This window comes from Zea mays, chromosome 4, assembly GCF_902167145.1.
Source record: "Zea mays cultivar B73 chromosome 4, Zm-B73-REFERENCE-NAM-5.0, whole genome shotgun sequence".
Classification (NCBI taxonomy): domain Eukaryota; kingdom Viridiplantae; phylum Streptophyta; class Magnoliopsida; order Poales; family Poaceae; genus Zea; species Zea mays.
The window spans coordinates 98,474,844-98,491,481 of NC_050099.1; the positions used below are offsets into that span (position 1 = coordinate 98,474,844).

Genomic DNA, 16,638 nt, shown 5'->3' on the forward strand with positions numbered 1-16,638 from the left:
AGAGGTTTAACATTTTTAAACAGATCAGTAGGTGGATATAAACTTCTCCAAATTTTTCTAACCCTAGTCAAATAGTGCAACTATTTTTATCCCTATTATTTAGCTTTTGGTCAAAACAACAATTAAATCAGAACCCTAAAGTTTTATGTGGTACATAGGGGTTTTATATTTTTCCTAAGTAGTTTACATTATTTAGAGTCTGACAAAATTGGTTTGACTAAATTTGGATGAATAAAACAGAAGTTATGAATTAGTAAAGTTCTGGTCAAATTTAAAATCAGATTTAATAAAGGTTTTCTGGAAAAGCAGTTTACACCGAGGACCCTGGGTTATTTCCAAACTAACTCTCTCAGTTATACCCCCGCGTTACTATTCATTTGAGTCTCTGACATTTCACAAAACCCCCCAGACTTCTTTTCTTCTCCCCCGCGGTCCTTCCCTAGGTTTAAACAGTGCCCGCAAGAAAGAAAAGGGTGGCGCGGCTTACCGGCGGCGAGATAGGTCCGGCGAGGGGCGGGGTTGGCTCGGGGAGGCTCTGGCGGTCACAGCGATGTACGGCTCGACGGCGGGGATGACCGGAATCGCTCGGTCCACGTGCGCAGGCTGGTGTCCTCGTCGGCGGCGGGTGTGCCGGCCAAAACAAGGCGATCTGGTTCAATCCAATGGAACGGTGAGCTTCACGGGTGACGTAGAGACTGTGTGCACAAGGAATCGGAAAATGGTTCAGTGGATTACCCGGTCCACGCACTCCGGCGGTGTTGTGAACTCCGGCGACCGTGGACTGGCCTCTCTGGCGAAGCAAACTTCGATTCCTCGCTCGGGGAGCTTCACCGAGGTGTGCTCACTCGTCTCCGAGGGTTGGACGGGGTTGGGAAAGGCTGGGCTGGCCGGTCTACGGTGGCAGGGGCTCTGATGGCCGCGGACACGCCGTGCACGGGCAAACGACGGTGAGTTGAGCTCCGGTGAGGTTTGAGCGTGCGCGGAAGAGTGTGGTCGACGCCTGAGTGGGCTTTATAGGCGCGGGCGCGGACCATGGCGTCGGCTGGCCGTTGGCGCGACGCGGGGGGCGCGCGGGCGTGCTCTGGCGTGCACAGAGCGCGTCGAACACGTGGAGCTTTTCTTCTGCTAGTGTTCCACAACTCACCCAAGTCGCAAACGTGCGAATCATGGCAAAAATCCGGCGCGAGTCTTTTCCTGGCACCTAGGGCTGTCTCTCATCCGTGAGTTGCCATGGCAGATATGGCCTAGGTAGGGAGATCTTTGGTCGCCAAATCAGGTATGTCACTCTGCCCACCTCGTGACAAAAACCATGCCAAGGCATGTCAAACGTCAAGGTCTCGGGCTCAGCTTTTTCCAGTGGTTGCCCTAGGTGGTATGCCACATTTTTGGTATAGAACATAGGTGGTTTTGGTGCCATCTCCAAGGTGAACACGGTTGATCTTTAGTGTAGGTGTAGTTTTTGACTTAGAGAGAAATAGAGAGCTCTAGCTCTCTATCCACTTAAGGAATGGATTTGGGGTTTCTCCAGGGGTCTTTTTGCAACATTTCCTTCCCACAATTGCTGGTTATAAAGTTACTTAAGGGTTGGTTAAAGATTAACTCATGGTTTGCACATTTGCTTATTCTTTCCCCCTCTCAACCATGGTTTTGGAAGATAGGGTTCAAGAGAGGTCTAGGGTTTTCCCCCTTCTTGCCCAAGGTAGTAAGTGCACAAAGGTTTGAGTGATGCTTTTTAGGTCATTAGCAAATCTTGGTTAACACATGGTCTCCAAGGTTCTTATGTTCTCCTTAAGTTTTTTACCACATGTGATCACAGTCCTTAGTACTAAGGTGTGCTCTAGCCATGGTAACACGTGAGGTGTTACAGCCCTCCCCCCTTAAAGGAATCTCGTCCCGAGATTTTAGGCAGAGTCCTCTAGAGGGGTGCTACTAAGGCACGAGGGTGTGTTATTCTTTCTTATACTCAAGTTTCTCTTGTTAACTGCTCTTCGAATGTCATTCTCTTTGCAACTTCAGAAGGAAGTCCTTTTTAAGTTAATTTCACAACTTAGACTATCCTTGTTATGTAAGTTTTTCTTATAATTGTATTCAAAGGGCAGGTGGGGGTGGGGGTTTTGGGGTTACGTACCGACTCCTTTGGGCAGAAAGTCGGGGAAGCGGGAGCGTAGAAAATCCTCAGTCTCCCATGTAGCTTCTTCTGCTAAATGGTGACTCCACTGAACTTTATACATTCTGATTGACCTTGCCCGTGTTGATCTCTCCTTCTGATCCAATACCTTGACGGGGTACTCTTGATAGGACAAGTCTGGCTCTATCTCAATGTCTGGCTCAGGTAGCACTTCAGTGGGTAGGCGGACACATTTCTGCAGTTGAGATACATGAAATACATTGTGAACTGCTGACATGTGAGGTGGCAATTCCAATTGATAGGCTACGGGTCCACAAGCTTCCTTGATCTTGTAGGGTCCAATGTAGTGAGGAGCTAACTTGCCCTTAATTCCGAATCTCTGGACACCCTTGGTGGGTGATACCTTAAGATAAACATGATCTCCCACCTCGAACTGTAGAGGCTTCCGCCTCTTGTCATGATAGCTCTTTTGCCTGGCCTGAGCAGCTTCTAAGTTCTTTGTAATAACCCTGACCTTTTCCTCTGCCTCAAGTACCAAATCTGGCCCAAATATTTCCCTTTCTCCTACTTGAGACCAATTCAGTGGGGTTCTGCCTCTTCTTCCATATAGAGCTTCGAAAGGTGCCATCTTTAGACTGGACTGATAGCTGTTATTATAGGAAAACTCAGCCAAGGAAAGACACTTGTCCCAATCTTTTCCGTAGTGCAGTACACATGCCCTTAACATATCTTCCAAAATCTGGTTTACCCTTTCTGTCTGGCCATCCGTTTGGGGATGGTATGCTGAGCTTCGTATGACATGGGTCCCAAGTGATTCTTGTAATTGTTCCCAAAATCGTGCCACAAATGGTGCTCCTCTGTCTGAGACTATAGTCTTTGGTATTCCATGCAGACGAACTATCTGGTCAATGTAGATCTCTGCATACTTCTCTGTCCTGTGGGTGGTGTGTACTGGCAAGAAATGAGAGGTCTTGGTCAGCCTGTCCACAATAACCCAAATGGAATCATGGTGCCTGGAGGTATTGGGAAATCCCACGATAAAGTCCATGCAAATGTCCTCCCATTTCCAAGATGGTATGGGAAGGGGTTGCAAAGGGCCTGCTGCCTTCAAATGACTAGCTTTTATCCTCTGGCAAGTGTCACACTCGGATATGTACTTGGCAATTTCCCTCTTCATTCTGGTCCACCAATATAGGGATCTGAGATCATGATACATTTTGTTGCTACCAGGGTGCATGGAGAACTTGGAAAGGTGAGCTTCATCCAGTATCTTCTTTCTGAGCTCAGGGTCCTTGGGAACAACTAATCGATCTCCAAACCATAAAATTCCCTTGCTGTCCTGACGGAAACACTCGTATTTTTCTGCCTTCCGCTTGATCATTTCCTTGATAACCTGAACACCCTTATCTTCAATCTGTGCCCTGACTATTTGCTCTTGTAATGTGGGTTCCACCGAGATATAGCCTAAGTCACCTGAAGAAACAACTTCCAGGTTCAGCTTGCACAACTCATCGCACAGGGTAGTAACTCTTGCATCCATGCTCATACAATTGCACTAGGCCTTTCTGCTTAAAGCATCCGCCACAACATTGGCTTTACCAGGATGGTAATGCACCTCTAAATCATAATCCTTGATTAACTCCAACCATCTCCTCTGCCTCATGTTCAGATCTGCCTGAGTGAAGATGTATTTGGGACTCTTGTGATCAGTGTAGATGTTACAGTGAGCTCCCATCAAGTAGTGTCTCCATATCTTAAGAGCATGAACCACAGCGGCCAATTCCAGATCATGTGTAGGGTAGTTCTGCTCATGGGGCCTGAGTGCTCGGGAAGCATATATTACCTTGTTATCTTGCATTAAAACACATCCCAAACCAGTACCGGAAGCATCACAATAAACTTCAAATGGTTTGGTGTTGTCAGGTTGAGCCAACACTGGGGTTGTTGTCAGATGCTGCCTCAAAGTATGAAAGGCATCTTCGCACTTTTGGCTCCAATCATACTTGGCTCCCTTTTTAACAGTTCAGTCATTGGCTTGGCAATTCTGGAGAAATCCGGAATAAATCGTCGATAATACTCTGCCAATCCCAGAAAACTCCGAATCTGCCTCACTGTAGTCGGGGGTTTCCAATCCATCACCTCTTGTACCTTCTCAGGATCAACTGATATCCCATCCTGAGAAATTGTGTGACCCAAGAATTTAATCTCCTTCAGCCGGAATTCACATTTAGACAACTTGGCATACAGCTGGTGGTCACGCAGTCTCTGAAGTACAATATGCAAATGTTTGGTATGCTCGGCTTCATTCTTGGAATAAACCAGAATATCATCAATGAAAACGACCACGAACTTGTCCAATTCTGGCATAAAATACTGAGTTCATCAGGTACATGAAATAAGCCGGGGCATTGGTCAGCCCAAAAGACATCACCAAAAACTCATAAAGCCCATATCTGGTCGAGAAGGCCATCTTGGGAATATCACTGGCACGGATCTTGATCTGATGGTAACCTGAGCGAAGGTCTATTTTGGAGAATACCTTGGCTCCTACCAACTGATCGAACAAAACATCAATGCGGGGCAGGGGGTATTTGTTCTTGATGGTCACCGCATTGAGAGGGCGGTAGTCAGCACACATTCTCAAACTCTCATCCTTTTTCTTCACGAACAAGGCAGGACATCCCCATGGTGAAGTACTTGGGCGAATGAACCCCTTGTCCAACAACTCTTGTAATTGTTTTTTCAGTTCTGCCAATTCCGCGAGAGACATCCTATAGGGTCTCTTGGAGATAGGAGCACTCCCGGGTTGCAATTCGATTGCGAACTCAATGTCTCGGTCTGGTGGCATCCCTGGCAATTCATCTGGGAAAACATCTGGGTAGTCACAGACCACTAGGATCTTTTCCACTGGGGATTCTATCATAACGAAGGCACAAGAACAGGTACAACCCTGGTCGGGTAGATATAAGGTGATCTCGCCATCCAAAGGGGAGTGAATTTCTATGGCTCTGGCTGCGACATCAATCACCGCGTGGTGTCGTGATAACCAATCAGTCCCTAGGATGATATCCACACTATCCAATCCCATTATCAAGAGAGTGGTTTTGAAAATGAAACTACCCAGCTTAATTGGTACGTGTCTATTGATCTGATAGGTGGCAACCCTGCCTCCTGGTGTTGAGATTGTAATACCCCCATTGGTGTGGTGAAAAGGCAATTGACACTTGGCACTAAATTTGGTACTGATAAAACTGTGTGATGCACCAGAATCAAAAAGAACAACAACAGGATAATTCAAAACTGTAAAGATACCAGTCATGACGGGTGCTCCCTCTAGAATATCAGCCATGGTGGTGAAGTTTAGCCTGCCCTGCCTCACTTGCACCTTCTGTCTCTTGCCTTGATTCTGATTAACATTCTGCCCCTGCCTCTGCTGGTTCCTGGGGCAATTCTTGGCATAATGTCCGGTGTTGCCGCATGTGAAACACCTGTTATCATTTGCCTGGCGATACTGCTGCTGCTGCTGATTGTTCCTCTGAGTTGGAAACTGGGTGCGGTTGGGTGCCTGCTGCTGCTGCTGCTGTGGTCGGATCACCCATCGCCCTTGCTGATGCTGGGGGCACCTGTTCTGAGTGTCGGACACAATCCTAAAGCGCTGTGGCTAAGCTGAGGGTCCTGCCACAGGGGTCTTCCTCTTCTTTTCTGTCTGTCGAGCTGTAATGCAGTCCTCCTAGGAGATAGCCATGTTGACCAACTCATTGTAGCTGTTGGCCCTGACGGTGTTGAGACGGTCACGGAGCTTAGTGCTGAGCCCCCTCCTGAACCTGTCTCTCTTCTTCTCGTCCGTATCTGCATGATACCCAGCATACTGACACAGGTCATTAAAAGCCTGAGCATACTGCAATACGGTCCTGTTGCCCTGAGTGGGTGCCAGAAACTCGTTGAGCTTTCGGTCCATAATCCCGGCTGGTATGTGGTGTCCCCGGAAAGCTGCCTTGAACTCTCTCCATTCCACCTCTCGAACCTCTGGCTGCATAGCAAGGAAATGGTCCCACCAAGTCCTTGCGGGTCCGCGAAGCTGCTGGGTGGCAAACCTGACTTTAGTGACCTCTGAACAAGCTCCATGGAGTAGCGGGAATTTGGATTCCACTACTCTCAACCACACATCTGCATCAAGTGGGTCCTCTGCCCTTGTGAACAATGGAGGCTGGGTACTGAGGAACTCCTGGTAGGTAGCTGCCGCGGGGTGACACTGATGGTCCCCACCACCATAGTGCTGAGGTTGTGGCTGACGCTGAGCTAGCTGCGTCAAGATCTCATTCTGCTGAGCCATTAGCTCCTGCAGAGTGGGAGGCGATGGCGGCGGTGGAGGAGCGCGCTCATTCTGACCGCGACGCTGTGTCCCGACCATCTGAAAAACCACATATATACTTAATACACATCTTCAAGTTCACGGTTTACTCGCGACGAAAGAGTCAAAAAGGCGAATTGATAGATTCTTGACATAAACATAGAGGATTTAAAAAGGCATAAACTTTTCTTTCCAAATTTAAAACTAACAACATCCACCAACCATGCTTCCAAAAGAGTTTAACATGATTACATCAATGGTCCCAAAAGACTCAACTCTATCTAGCCTAGTACCCTAAGGGTGCAAAAGCTAAGCTAGCTGCGAGGAGTCCTACCATCACCGACGTCTAACTCTATCTCGGACACCTAGTGAGCGAACGAGGCAACACTCGACTCGGGGGAAGGTGGTCTCCCTGAGCCAGCAGTGTCCACACTGGAGGCAGGCTCCTCTCCTCCCTCGATGTCGACATCCTCGTTGGCCTCCATGTCCTGGATCTCCTGGTGGTGCATATCCAGGTGCTCATTAGCCTCAGCCAGCTGCTGCTGAGTGTTAAGGAGCTGAGCCTCGAGAACCTCAATGGTGTTCTCCCTGGTCCCCACTAATTCCTCCAGCTCTTGGATCTCATTGGATAGATGCTTCACCTGCAAGTCCTTTTCCACCATCTCAGTGGACAAATCAACCACGAGCTCCTCTCTGTTGTCCAAAGTGATCTTTGTCGCCTCCAATAGTGCCATCAGATGGGACATCGCCTCACCGCGCATCACTTGTAGAGGGTACAGAGCATTCATGCACCGTACGGTCAAGTGCGCAGTCTGACCTGGGTAGATAGCCCAGATGTCTTTGGCATGCTCCACCCGATCCTTCCACATCGGGTCGTCCTCCCTTTCGGCGGGGAACAAGCCAATGGGGTGGGTAGCTAGCTCCAAGGGATGGAATCCGCAGAAAGTGGTCAACCCGTGCAGAGCAATCGCCTCGATCGTGTCCTCAGCCCGGTATCCAAAGGACTCAGAGTCCAGTGAACGCCAGCCTGGCTGTAGGGGATGAGGCTCCAGGGTCATCCTCACCCTACAGCGGGACACTCGGTGCTTCTCAAACTGCTGCACCACGTACTGAGGAGGCGTCGTGTATCCGCCCCCCTGAAGTACATCCCACAAAATGCGGGGAAAGCCCTCTCGCGCAAGCCCGTCAGTGTGGGACAGTGCATTTCCGTCGTCTGAGGATCCGTGGGAAGTCATCTGTGTACGATTAAGCGTAAGTAAAAGAAAAAGAATTATAAAAAGAACAAGAAAAATAAGACTCAGCTGCTCTCCAACTATAAAAAATGGTATTGGGATACTTAGTTGGTTATCATTTTGTTTTTAAGTCTTTACTCAATTATCCATTTGTTTAATTTAAGAATGCATGCATGCTCGTCCTAAACGTCCTCACATCAATGTAAAGGGGATAGGGAAGAACTCCCATCCTTTAAGGTGGCCTGTAGGGCCTAATCACTTAGCCACCTAGCTACCCTTCTATCATCCTAAGGCTTCACGTCCTAGGTCTATCCTGCTCGTCCTACTATCTATCCAACATTGTTTCTATCAAATTTTACTTTGGAAAAGGATGGTATTTATATTTTATTGATTCCTCTGTGGTGGTACAAGCTCCGATACCAGCTGTGGCGGAACTGCCCAATTATTCCAACTTAAGTGCCTAAGCCCTGCCTTAGAGGCTAGATCACACTTAAATGGGAATAACCCGTCAATCCCTCGGATCTAGTCCGACACGGCCACTGACAGGATCAAGTACCACAATCTCACTCGATGGTGAGTCACAGAGCAAATACAATAAAGCATAAAACCATGCATGTAAGAGTATTAAAATTATTACAATACCATCGGAGTTTTGCAAAAGTAGTCATCATTGTTCGAAGTGCAGCGGAATAAAACTAACGGTAAATAAACAGAGAGATGGGGAAGCCTGTCCCATCACTCCTCATGCTCCTCCTCATCCGAGGTAGGGTCCCACTCGACAGTCCAACCCGGTGGCAAGATGGACGGCCAAGTCACTCCAGCAACCATGTCCTCCAAAGAACCTGAAAAATTATGCCACAAGCAAGGCTGAGTATACTAATACTCAGCTAGACTTACCCGGTGTGAGGAGTCTACTCCTCTACCTCTAGACATGCAGCTGTTTGGCTGTGGGGTTTTGTTGCCAAAAGCACTAGCTGAGTTTCTAAGTCAAGTTTTAACTTTGTCAATTTAAGTGTGACTCTCTTAAGGCTAAAGATGTACTATCTATTCATACATAGTAGCAAACATTTTTAGCAATCAACATCTTGTATCACCTCACCACCATTCCACTTGTTACTCAATGTAGCAGCATGGATCAAGCAGTCTCATTAGCTGTGAGAAGCAGACGATTCGAATCGAGTTTTTAAACCTTGCAAGGTAAACCTAAACACACGACATGGCGAGGCACTCCGTCCCCACACACATCAACCGTCCCCATCGATTCCCTGGCAACAGATCTGGGCTCACCGCCTTGGCGTACAATGCCTCACTGACCCCGACTGCCGTCGTGCAGTGACCGTATGTCACACCCGGTTTTAGAAGGCAAACCAAATGCGAACCATGTACGTGCCAGGATCAGTTATTCACGTACACAGCAGTCAATTTGAATGGGGGTTGACATGGTAGTAATTGGAATATTATGTGCTTCTACCCATGATGCAGTAATGAAAGAATGCGTTGCTCCGGTATCAAATAACACTTCTGCAATATGGGAGTCGACTGGGAACATACCTACTATCATGCCGGGGGTCTCCTGAACTGCTTCCGCCTCCAAGTGGTTCAGTCTCCCATGATTGTAACGCGGCTGAGAGCGATTGCCTGCTCTAGGCTGAGACACGTTCTGCTTTGCTGGGGCATTGGGGCCTGACTGCTGCTAGGCTGCCTTCTTCGGACATTGCATCACCCAGTGGCCTTGCTCTCCACAGTGGAAACACGCCCTGTTTCCAACCTGAGCTGGTGCTGCCTGATTGTTCTGCTGGTTTGCTGGGGCAGGAAGACGAGGTGCTTGCTGATTCTGCCTCTGAAACTGACCTCCTGGTGCAACCATGAGGGTAGAATGGGGTGCCCTTAGCTGAATAATTAGAGGATCCGGGATGTAGTTCACTTAGCCGTCGTGCCGTCAATGGGGCTCGGTGTATGCGGCTCGCTCTGCCAAGGTTGATTTGTCCCTTGGGGAGGAGTGCGGTACATTTAGGAAACCTAACGGGTGGCTACAGCCCCGGGGAATCTTTGTAAAGGCTACGTAGTGATGCCCTGCTAGGCCACCTAGGTAGTGGTCAATGGGGAGTAGCTCTCTCCGGGCAGAAAGGGAATCACGGCTTGTGGGTAAAGTGCACAACCTCTGCAGAGTGTTTGAAAACTGATATATCAGCCGTGCTCGCAGTTATGAGCGGCCAAGAGAGCTCCAGGGCGCGCGGGGGCGGCTGGGCCGGCCAGGGCGCGGCCCACGGCGCGGGGGAGAGAAAAGGAAGAGGGAGAGAAAGAAAAAAGAAAAAGAAAAAGAAAGAAAAGGTTTTTCTTCTTTTCGAAATCCGATCTTCTTAGATGAATGCACTTACATTCCTAAGCAATCAAAGAATGCATAGTTCGGCATGGTGCATCAAACAACATAAGGTAATTTAGGGTTTTTCTTAACACGGGAATTCCAAGCCGGACCCCGCTAAAACTTTGGAAAAGGTCAAAGTTTAGCGAGGGAACGAGAAAAGAAAAGAGTAACGCCCGAATTTGGTGAGAGAAAAGAAGAAACAATTCTACCCCCAAATTCAGGGCGTTACACCGCACTTGTACCCACCATAACCGGAATGGGAGACCACGTCTCAGGTCGCGTGAGGGGCAAAGTCTGCGGGCAGGTTCACTCAGGTACTAGGCTTACCGATTTACCATATTTCTCGGTATGTGTTTAGTACGTTCAAACGCTTGACACACGGTACCACACCTTAATCCTTATTCCAAGTTTTATCCCGTAGACAACCAATCCCCATGGATTGTTGCCCACAAACCAACATCAATATGATAAGAAAGTGGATACAGCCAATTCCTGACCTCGCGCGAGTGCTAGAAAAATCACTCGACTTCTACCGAGATCCTGATTAATAAAACAGCTACTCGACTTAGCATACTAGTATTCATCTCAATGGGAATCCTGAGTTCATGCAACTAGGGTTTCAAGCAACTCCTACACTTAAGTGCACATTCAATCCTACAATCAATAAGTGTAGTAAAATAGCATAAATAACAGGTTATGCATAAAACCGGGGCTTGCCTTCCAAAGCAGTGGCAGGCAGGTCCTCTGGTGCAGGCTCTGGTGCTGGATCTGGGGCCACCTCCTGAGCAGCTCCTTGCTCCGGCACGAGGACGTACTCTCCGTCAGCAAGGTTACAGTCTATCGAAATGCAATGAACATGTATGTCATGATTATGCAGGATTTAATAACATTATGCTAAGAGAAGAAAAACTAAGTTAATGAGCAACTTAGGCTTTCTGGGTCATACGTGGCTTTTAATGGTTTATGCTTATCACTTATAGGTCTTGGTTTTGCTAGGGATAGGCATAGGGAATTGGTATTGCCTCTATATATTTCAGTGGACAAGTTATAAAGGGTTTTAGGATGACATTAATTTTCTATTATTCACCTTTCCCTTTCTTTATTTTCTATTTATGGTTTCTAGTGTAGGTTTGAACTACGACAGTGGTTTAATATTTTCCAAAAATTCAGTAAAAATTACAGTGGGTTGCCATTGGTCACTATAGCCCATTCTAGGAAGTTGAGGTTCAAAATAAAAAGGCTATGCTTTAGACAAAAATAACAAAAGTTGTGTAAATGGGCCACTTTGTACTACAACTCTTAATTAGGGGTGGGTTCTATCCTAAAGGTTATTTTTGTTGGCATCTAATAGTAATAATAGGCTTCTGTGCCAAAAATCACAGAAAGCTAAGGAATGGTCATTTAGTTATGATTTTCTAAAGTTAAATGCCAAAAAGGCACTTTCTACTACATTGCTATTTGAAAAATGTCAAACAGCAGATTTAATATTTTTCCTAAGTTCTTAATATAAAAACATTAATTATCCCAAGGGTTGGGGTGTTTTCACCTTGGGGTTATTTTTGTAGAGTTTCTCTAAGTTTTCCTTATTTTCTTAAAAAAAAGGGATCCTACTTATTTTATACTAAACCAGGGTATGATAGATTTTTCTAGTGAACTACATTGAATAAGTACCCTAACAAAAATAGGGGTGCCCTCTGGTTCATTATTTTAATCACCTTTTCCATTTTTCTTTATCTTAAACATATTGTAAAATAAATGGCAAAAACTAACTTAATGGGTTGGACAGAGAGGTTTAACATTTTTAAACAGATCAGTAGGTGGATATAAACTTCTCCAAATTTTTCTAACCCTAGTCAAATAGTGCAAGTATTTTTATCCCTATTATTTAGCTTTTGGTCAAAACAGCAATTAAATCAGAACCCTAAAGTTTTCTGTGGTACATAGGGGTTTTATATTTTTCCTAAGTAGTTTACATTATTTAGAGTCTGACAAAATTGGTTTGACTAAATTTGGATGAATAAAACAGAAGTTATGAATTAGTAAAGTTCTGGTCAAATTTAAAATCAGATTTAATAAAGGTTTTCTGGAAAAGCAGTTTACACTGAGGACCCTGGGTTATTTCCAAACTAACTCTCTCAGTTATACCCCCGCGTTACTATTCATTTGAGTCTCTGACATTTCACAAAACCCCCCAGACTTCTTTTCTTCTCCCCCGCGGTCCTTCCCTAGGTTTAAACAGTGCCCGCAAGAAAGAAAAGGGTGACGCGGCTTACCGGTGACGAGATAGGTCCGGCGAGGGGCGGGGTTGGCTCGGGGAGGCTCTGGCGGTCACAGCGATGTACGGCTCGACGGCGGGGATGGCCGGAATCGCTCGGTCCACGTGCGCATGCTGGTGTCCTCGTCGGCGGCGGGTGTGCCGGCCAAAACAAGGCGATCTGGTTCAATCCAATGGCACGGTGAGCTTCACGGGGTGACGTAGAGACTATGTGCACAAGGAATCGGAAAATGGTTCAGTGGATTAACCGGTCCACGCACTCCGGCGGTGTTGTGAACTCCGGCGACCGTGGACTGGCCTCTCCGGCGAAGCAAACTTCGATTCCTCGCTCGGGGAGCTTCACCGAGGTGTGCTCACTCGTCTCCGAGGGTTGGACAGGGTTGGGAAAGGCTGGGCTAGCCGGTCTATGGCGGCAGGGGCTCTGGTGGCCGCGGACATGCCGTGCACGGGCAAACGACGGTGAGTTGAGCTCCGGTGAGGTTTGAGCGTGCGCGGAAGAGTGTGGTCGACGCCTGAGTGGGCTTTATAGGCGCGGGCGCGGGCCATGGCGTCGGCTGGCCGTTGGCGCGACGCGGGGCACGCGCGGGCGTGCTCTGGCGTGCACAGAGCGCGTCGAACACGTGGAGCTTTTCTTCTGCCCGTGTTCCACAGCTCACCCAAGTCGCAAACGTGCGAATCTTGGCAAAAATCCGGCGCGAGTCTTTTCCTGGCACCTAGGGCTGTCTCTCATCCGTGAGTTGCCATGGCAGATATGGCCTAGGTAGGGAGATCTTTGGTCGCCAAATCAGGTATGTCACTCTGCCCACCTCGCGACAAAAACCATGCCAAGGCATGTCAAACGTCAAGGTCTCGGGCTCAGCTTTTTCCAGTGGGTGCCCTAGGTGGTATGCCACATTTTTGGTATAGAACATAGGTGGTTTTGGTGCCATCTCCAAGGTGAACACGGCTGATCTTTAGTGTAGGTGTAGTTTTTGACTTAGAGAGAAATAAAGAGCTCTAGCTCTCTATCCACTTAAGGAATGGATTTGGGGTTTCTCCAGGGGTCTTTTTGCAACATTTCCTTCCCACAATTGCTGTTTATAAAGTTACTTAAGGGTTGGTTAAAGATTAACTCATGGTTTGCACATTTGCTTATTCTTTCCCCCTCTCAACCATGGTTTTGGAAGATAGGGTTCAAGAGAGGTCTAGGGTTTTCCCCCTTCTTGCCCAAGGTAGTTAGTGCACAAAGGTTTGAGTGATGCTTTTTAGGTCATTATCAAATCTTGGTTAATACATGGTCTCCAAGGTTCTTATGTTCTCCTTAAGTTTTTTACCACATGTGATCACAGTCCTTAGTACTAAGGTGTGCTCTAGCCATGGTAACACCTGAGGTGTTACACCTTACAAGGTTTGTCTTTCTTTGATACAAATTGCAGAATGCACTGAATAGCCTTGAAATCTTTAAAAAAGTTGCACTCACACCAGCGCACTAATGTCAGTTAGGCCATCAATGAAGTTATAGAAGTCACTGATGTCATAAGTTAGGCCATTGGGTTGATATCCCTAATTTTTCTTTCATAAAGCCCACAAATCCCTACCATTTCTGTTTACTGTAAAAAATAACTTGTGTACTTTAGAAGGGAAATAAATCAAGAAGCATTGCTAACTAGAAGTTCTGTTTAAATTTTTCTGAAGCGGAAAAACTCAGGGAGAAGCTGAGGCAGGAGTTCCTGCGGAAGGGGACGGAACTGGCGCATGGGGTGGCTGACACCCTCTTCGCTGTACCACCCACCGAGGACCTCGACGGCCCTATCGTACACCTCCCATCGCCCGCTGTCCGACTCCCGCGCGAGAAGCATGTGAGAACCTCTCGCTTAATTTGCTTATTTCAGGTGTCCGAGGAGGCCGGAAATCATCTCTTTGTGGAATCATGCATTCCTCTACACGACTACATGTACATTATTGTTTCACAGGACAATGCTACAGTTACACTCTTATCTAATTCGCACGTATCATTTTGCAGCTTGATGCTGGGACCTCACTGCCAGGATTAGTAGCTGCAAAGGTTGGGGCAGATGTAACACTAACAGACATTGCGCAGAATGCAGAAGTGAGTTCCAATTCGTCTTTGGAATCCTTATTGTTTGATCCTTGTCAGAGTTTTTCCAGTATGGTATGGACCTCACTGCCATGATTAGTAGCTTTTACCAAGTCTTTTGGATCATGTGGTGGATATATTGTCGCATCAAAGGTGCATACTACTGAAAGTGACTATATTGCACTGTAGCACTTGGTAAGATTTCATTGAAGATTTGCTGATTCTTTTCACTATAACTTTCAGGAGATAATTCAGCACCTTAAGCATAGTTGTCCGGCCCATCTATATGCTACTTCCATGTCGCCACCAGTAGTCCAACAAGAAAATATCAAAATTGCTCCAAAATGATCTAAATCGCCACGATGTGATCTGACTACTCTGATTGCGTACACAAGTCTCTGCTATGAAGACTTCAGGCTTTTAAGGAATTCAGGCACCACCTGACCGCAGTCTGCAAGAAGCTGAGCCAGAGGTTTTGCAATAGAAGCATAAGTGTTACAGAATATGCTATGCACTTTGCCTCCAATCACATGACGAGCAGCCCCAGTGAGGATCTCAATGTATTCGTCGACTGAAGGAGGCAGATCCACCACTAGCACGGTTTCAAATTCCTCTACATCTGTCACTGACATGTTCTCCCGATCTTTCACAATGACATTCATCAGCCCCACACTGCAAAATGCATGTACAATGTCAACGATAGAGGATATGAGTTACACACTACTCAGTCAAAAGATAATATGGCGATTAAAACTTTTCGAGGACCTCGAACCCAAAAGATAAAATGTTTTATTTGTGATATGCATTGTTAGAATATTTATATTCCTATGATGGCTTTGCTACAATATATTTTGGCTCAATAATTTCATATTGACCTTTTATTTATTCGTATTGTTAGCAGATTATATACACATGGCTGCCGAAATAAAAAAAACAAGCTGACATTTGATCTGTACCAGATTTCAATCAATGATTTCGCTTCTTAGTGTTTACAAAAATCATGTTTTCATTTAGTATTTTGAAATTCTTGAATACTTCTGACAGTTTGTTTCTGAACAGTTGGAGTCTTGAACCACTTGATGAGTGCAACGATGAGTGATGTTACTTGCTGCTTCCGCTTCCCAGGACAGCTGAACTCTGACCTATGCAAGCTTGCAGTCAACCTGATAACGTTCCCTCGGCTCCACTTCTTCATGGTCGGCTTTGTGCCACTCACCTCATGTGGCTCGCAGTAGTACCTTGTGCTCACCGTCCCTGAGCTAACCTAGCAGATGTGGGATGCCATGGTCGCTATCTCACAGCCTATGCCAAATTCCGTGGCAAGATGAGCACTAAGGAGGTTGATGAGCAAATGATTAATGTCCAGAACAAGAACTCGTCCTACTTTGTGGAGTGGATCCCCAACAACGTCAAGTCCAGTGTTTGTGATATCCCTCCGCGTGGCCTCTCCGTGGCCTCCACCTTCATTGGCAACTCCACCTCCATCCAGGAGATGTTCCGCCGTGTGAGCGAGCAGTTCACTGCTATGTTCAGGCGGAAGGCTTTCTTGCATTGGTACACTGATGAGGGCATGGATGAGATGGAGTTTACCAAATCTGAGAGCAACATGAATGATCTGGTGTCCGAGTACCACCAGTACCAAGATGCCACTGCTGACGAGGAGGCGGAATACGAGGACGAGGAGGCCATCCAAGACGAGTAAGTGTGGTTTGGGCTCTGCCACATTTGTACCCTTGTTTCCTTTCATTCTGGGGCTTGCCTATGGTTTGCTTATTGTATTCGCTCAAGTTATGTGGTATGTAGTAGTACTTTCATGCGTAGCATGCTATATGCTACCACAAAGACTTTGTTCACCTGCACTGGTTGATATGTGTAACACCCCGAGATCCACAAACACCTCAGAATGCTACTAAACTACACCTCTAACATTCGTATATAAAATTTTGACAGCATCTCCTTTGAAAATTGTATAAACTGGGAAGCAACAAAGTATAAATAGATATCATGATAAGAAAACATAATCGACATTAATAATCTGCTAGCAATGGGAAGACAACCATAACCGCATGAACTAAATTAACCAGTGCGCACAACTAGTTAGAAACAAACATCCTTTGTCAAAAAGCTTCTAATTAAATCATGACTGTGCCTAAGCAGCGTTATTATGAGAGTGAAGGTGGATGTGCTGCTACTTCCCACTTCCCTTGACG

General features: G+C 46.6%; 1 pseudogene; it reads left to right on the forward strand.

Annotated features, from left to right (window-relative positions):
• The first annotated feature begins 15,483 nt into the window (after positions 1-15,483).
• LOC103653540 (tubulin beta-5 chain-like) lies at positions 15,484-16,397 on the forward strand (annotated as a pseudogene).
• The last annotated feature ends 241 nt before the right edge of the window (positions 16,398-16,638 follow it).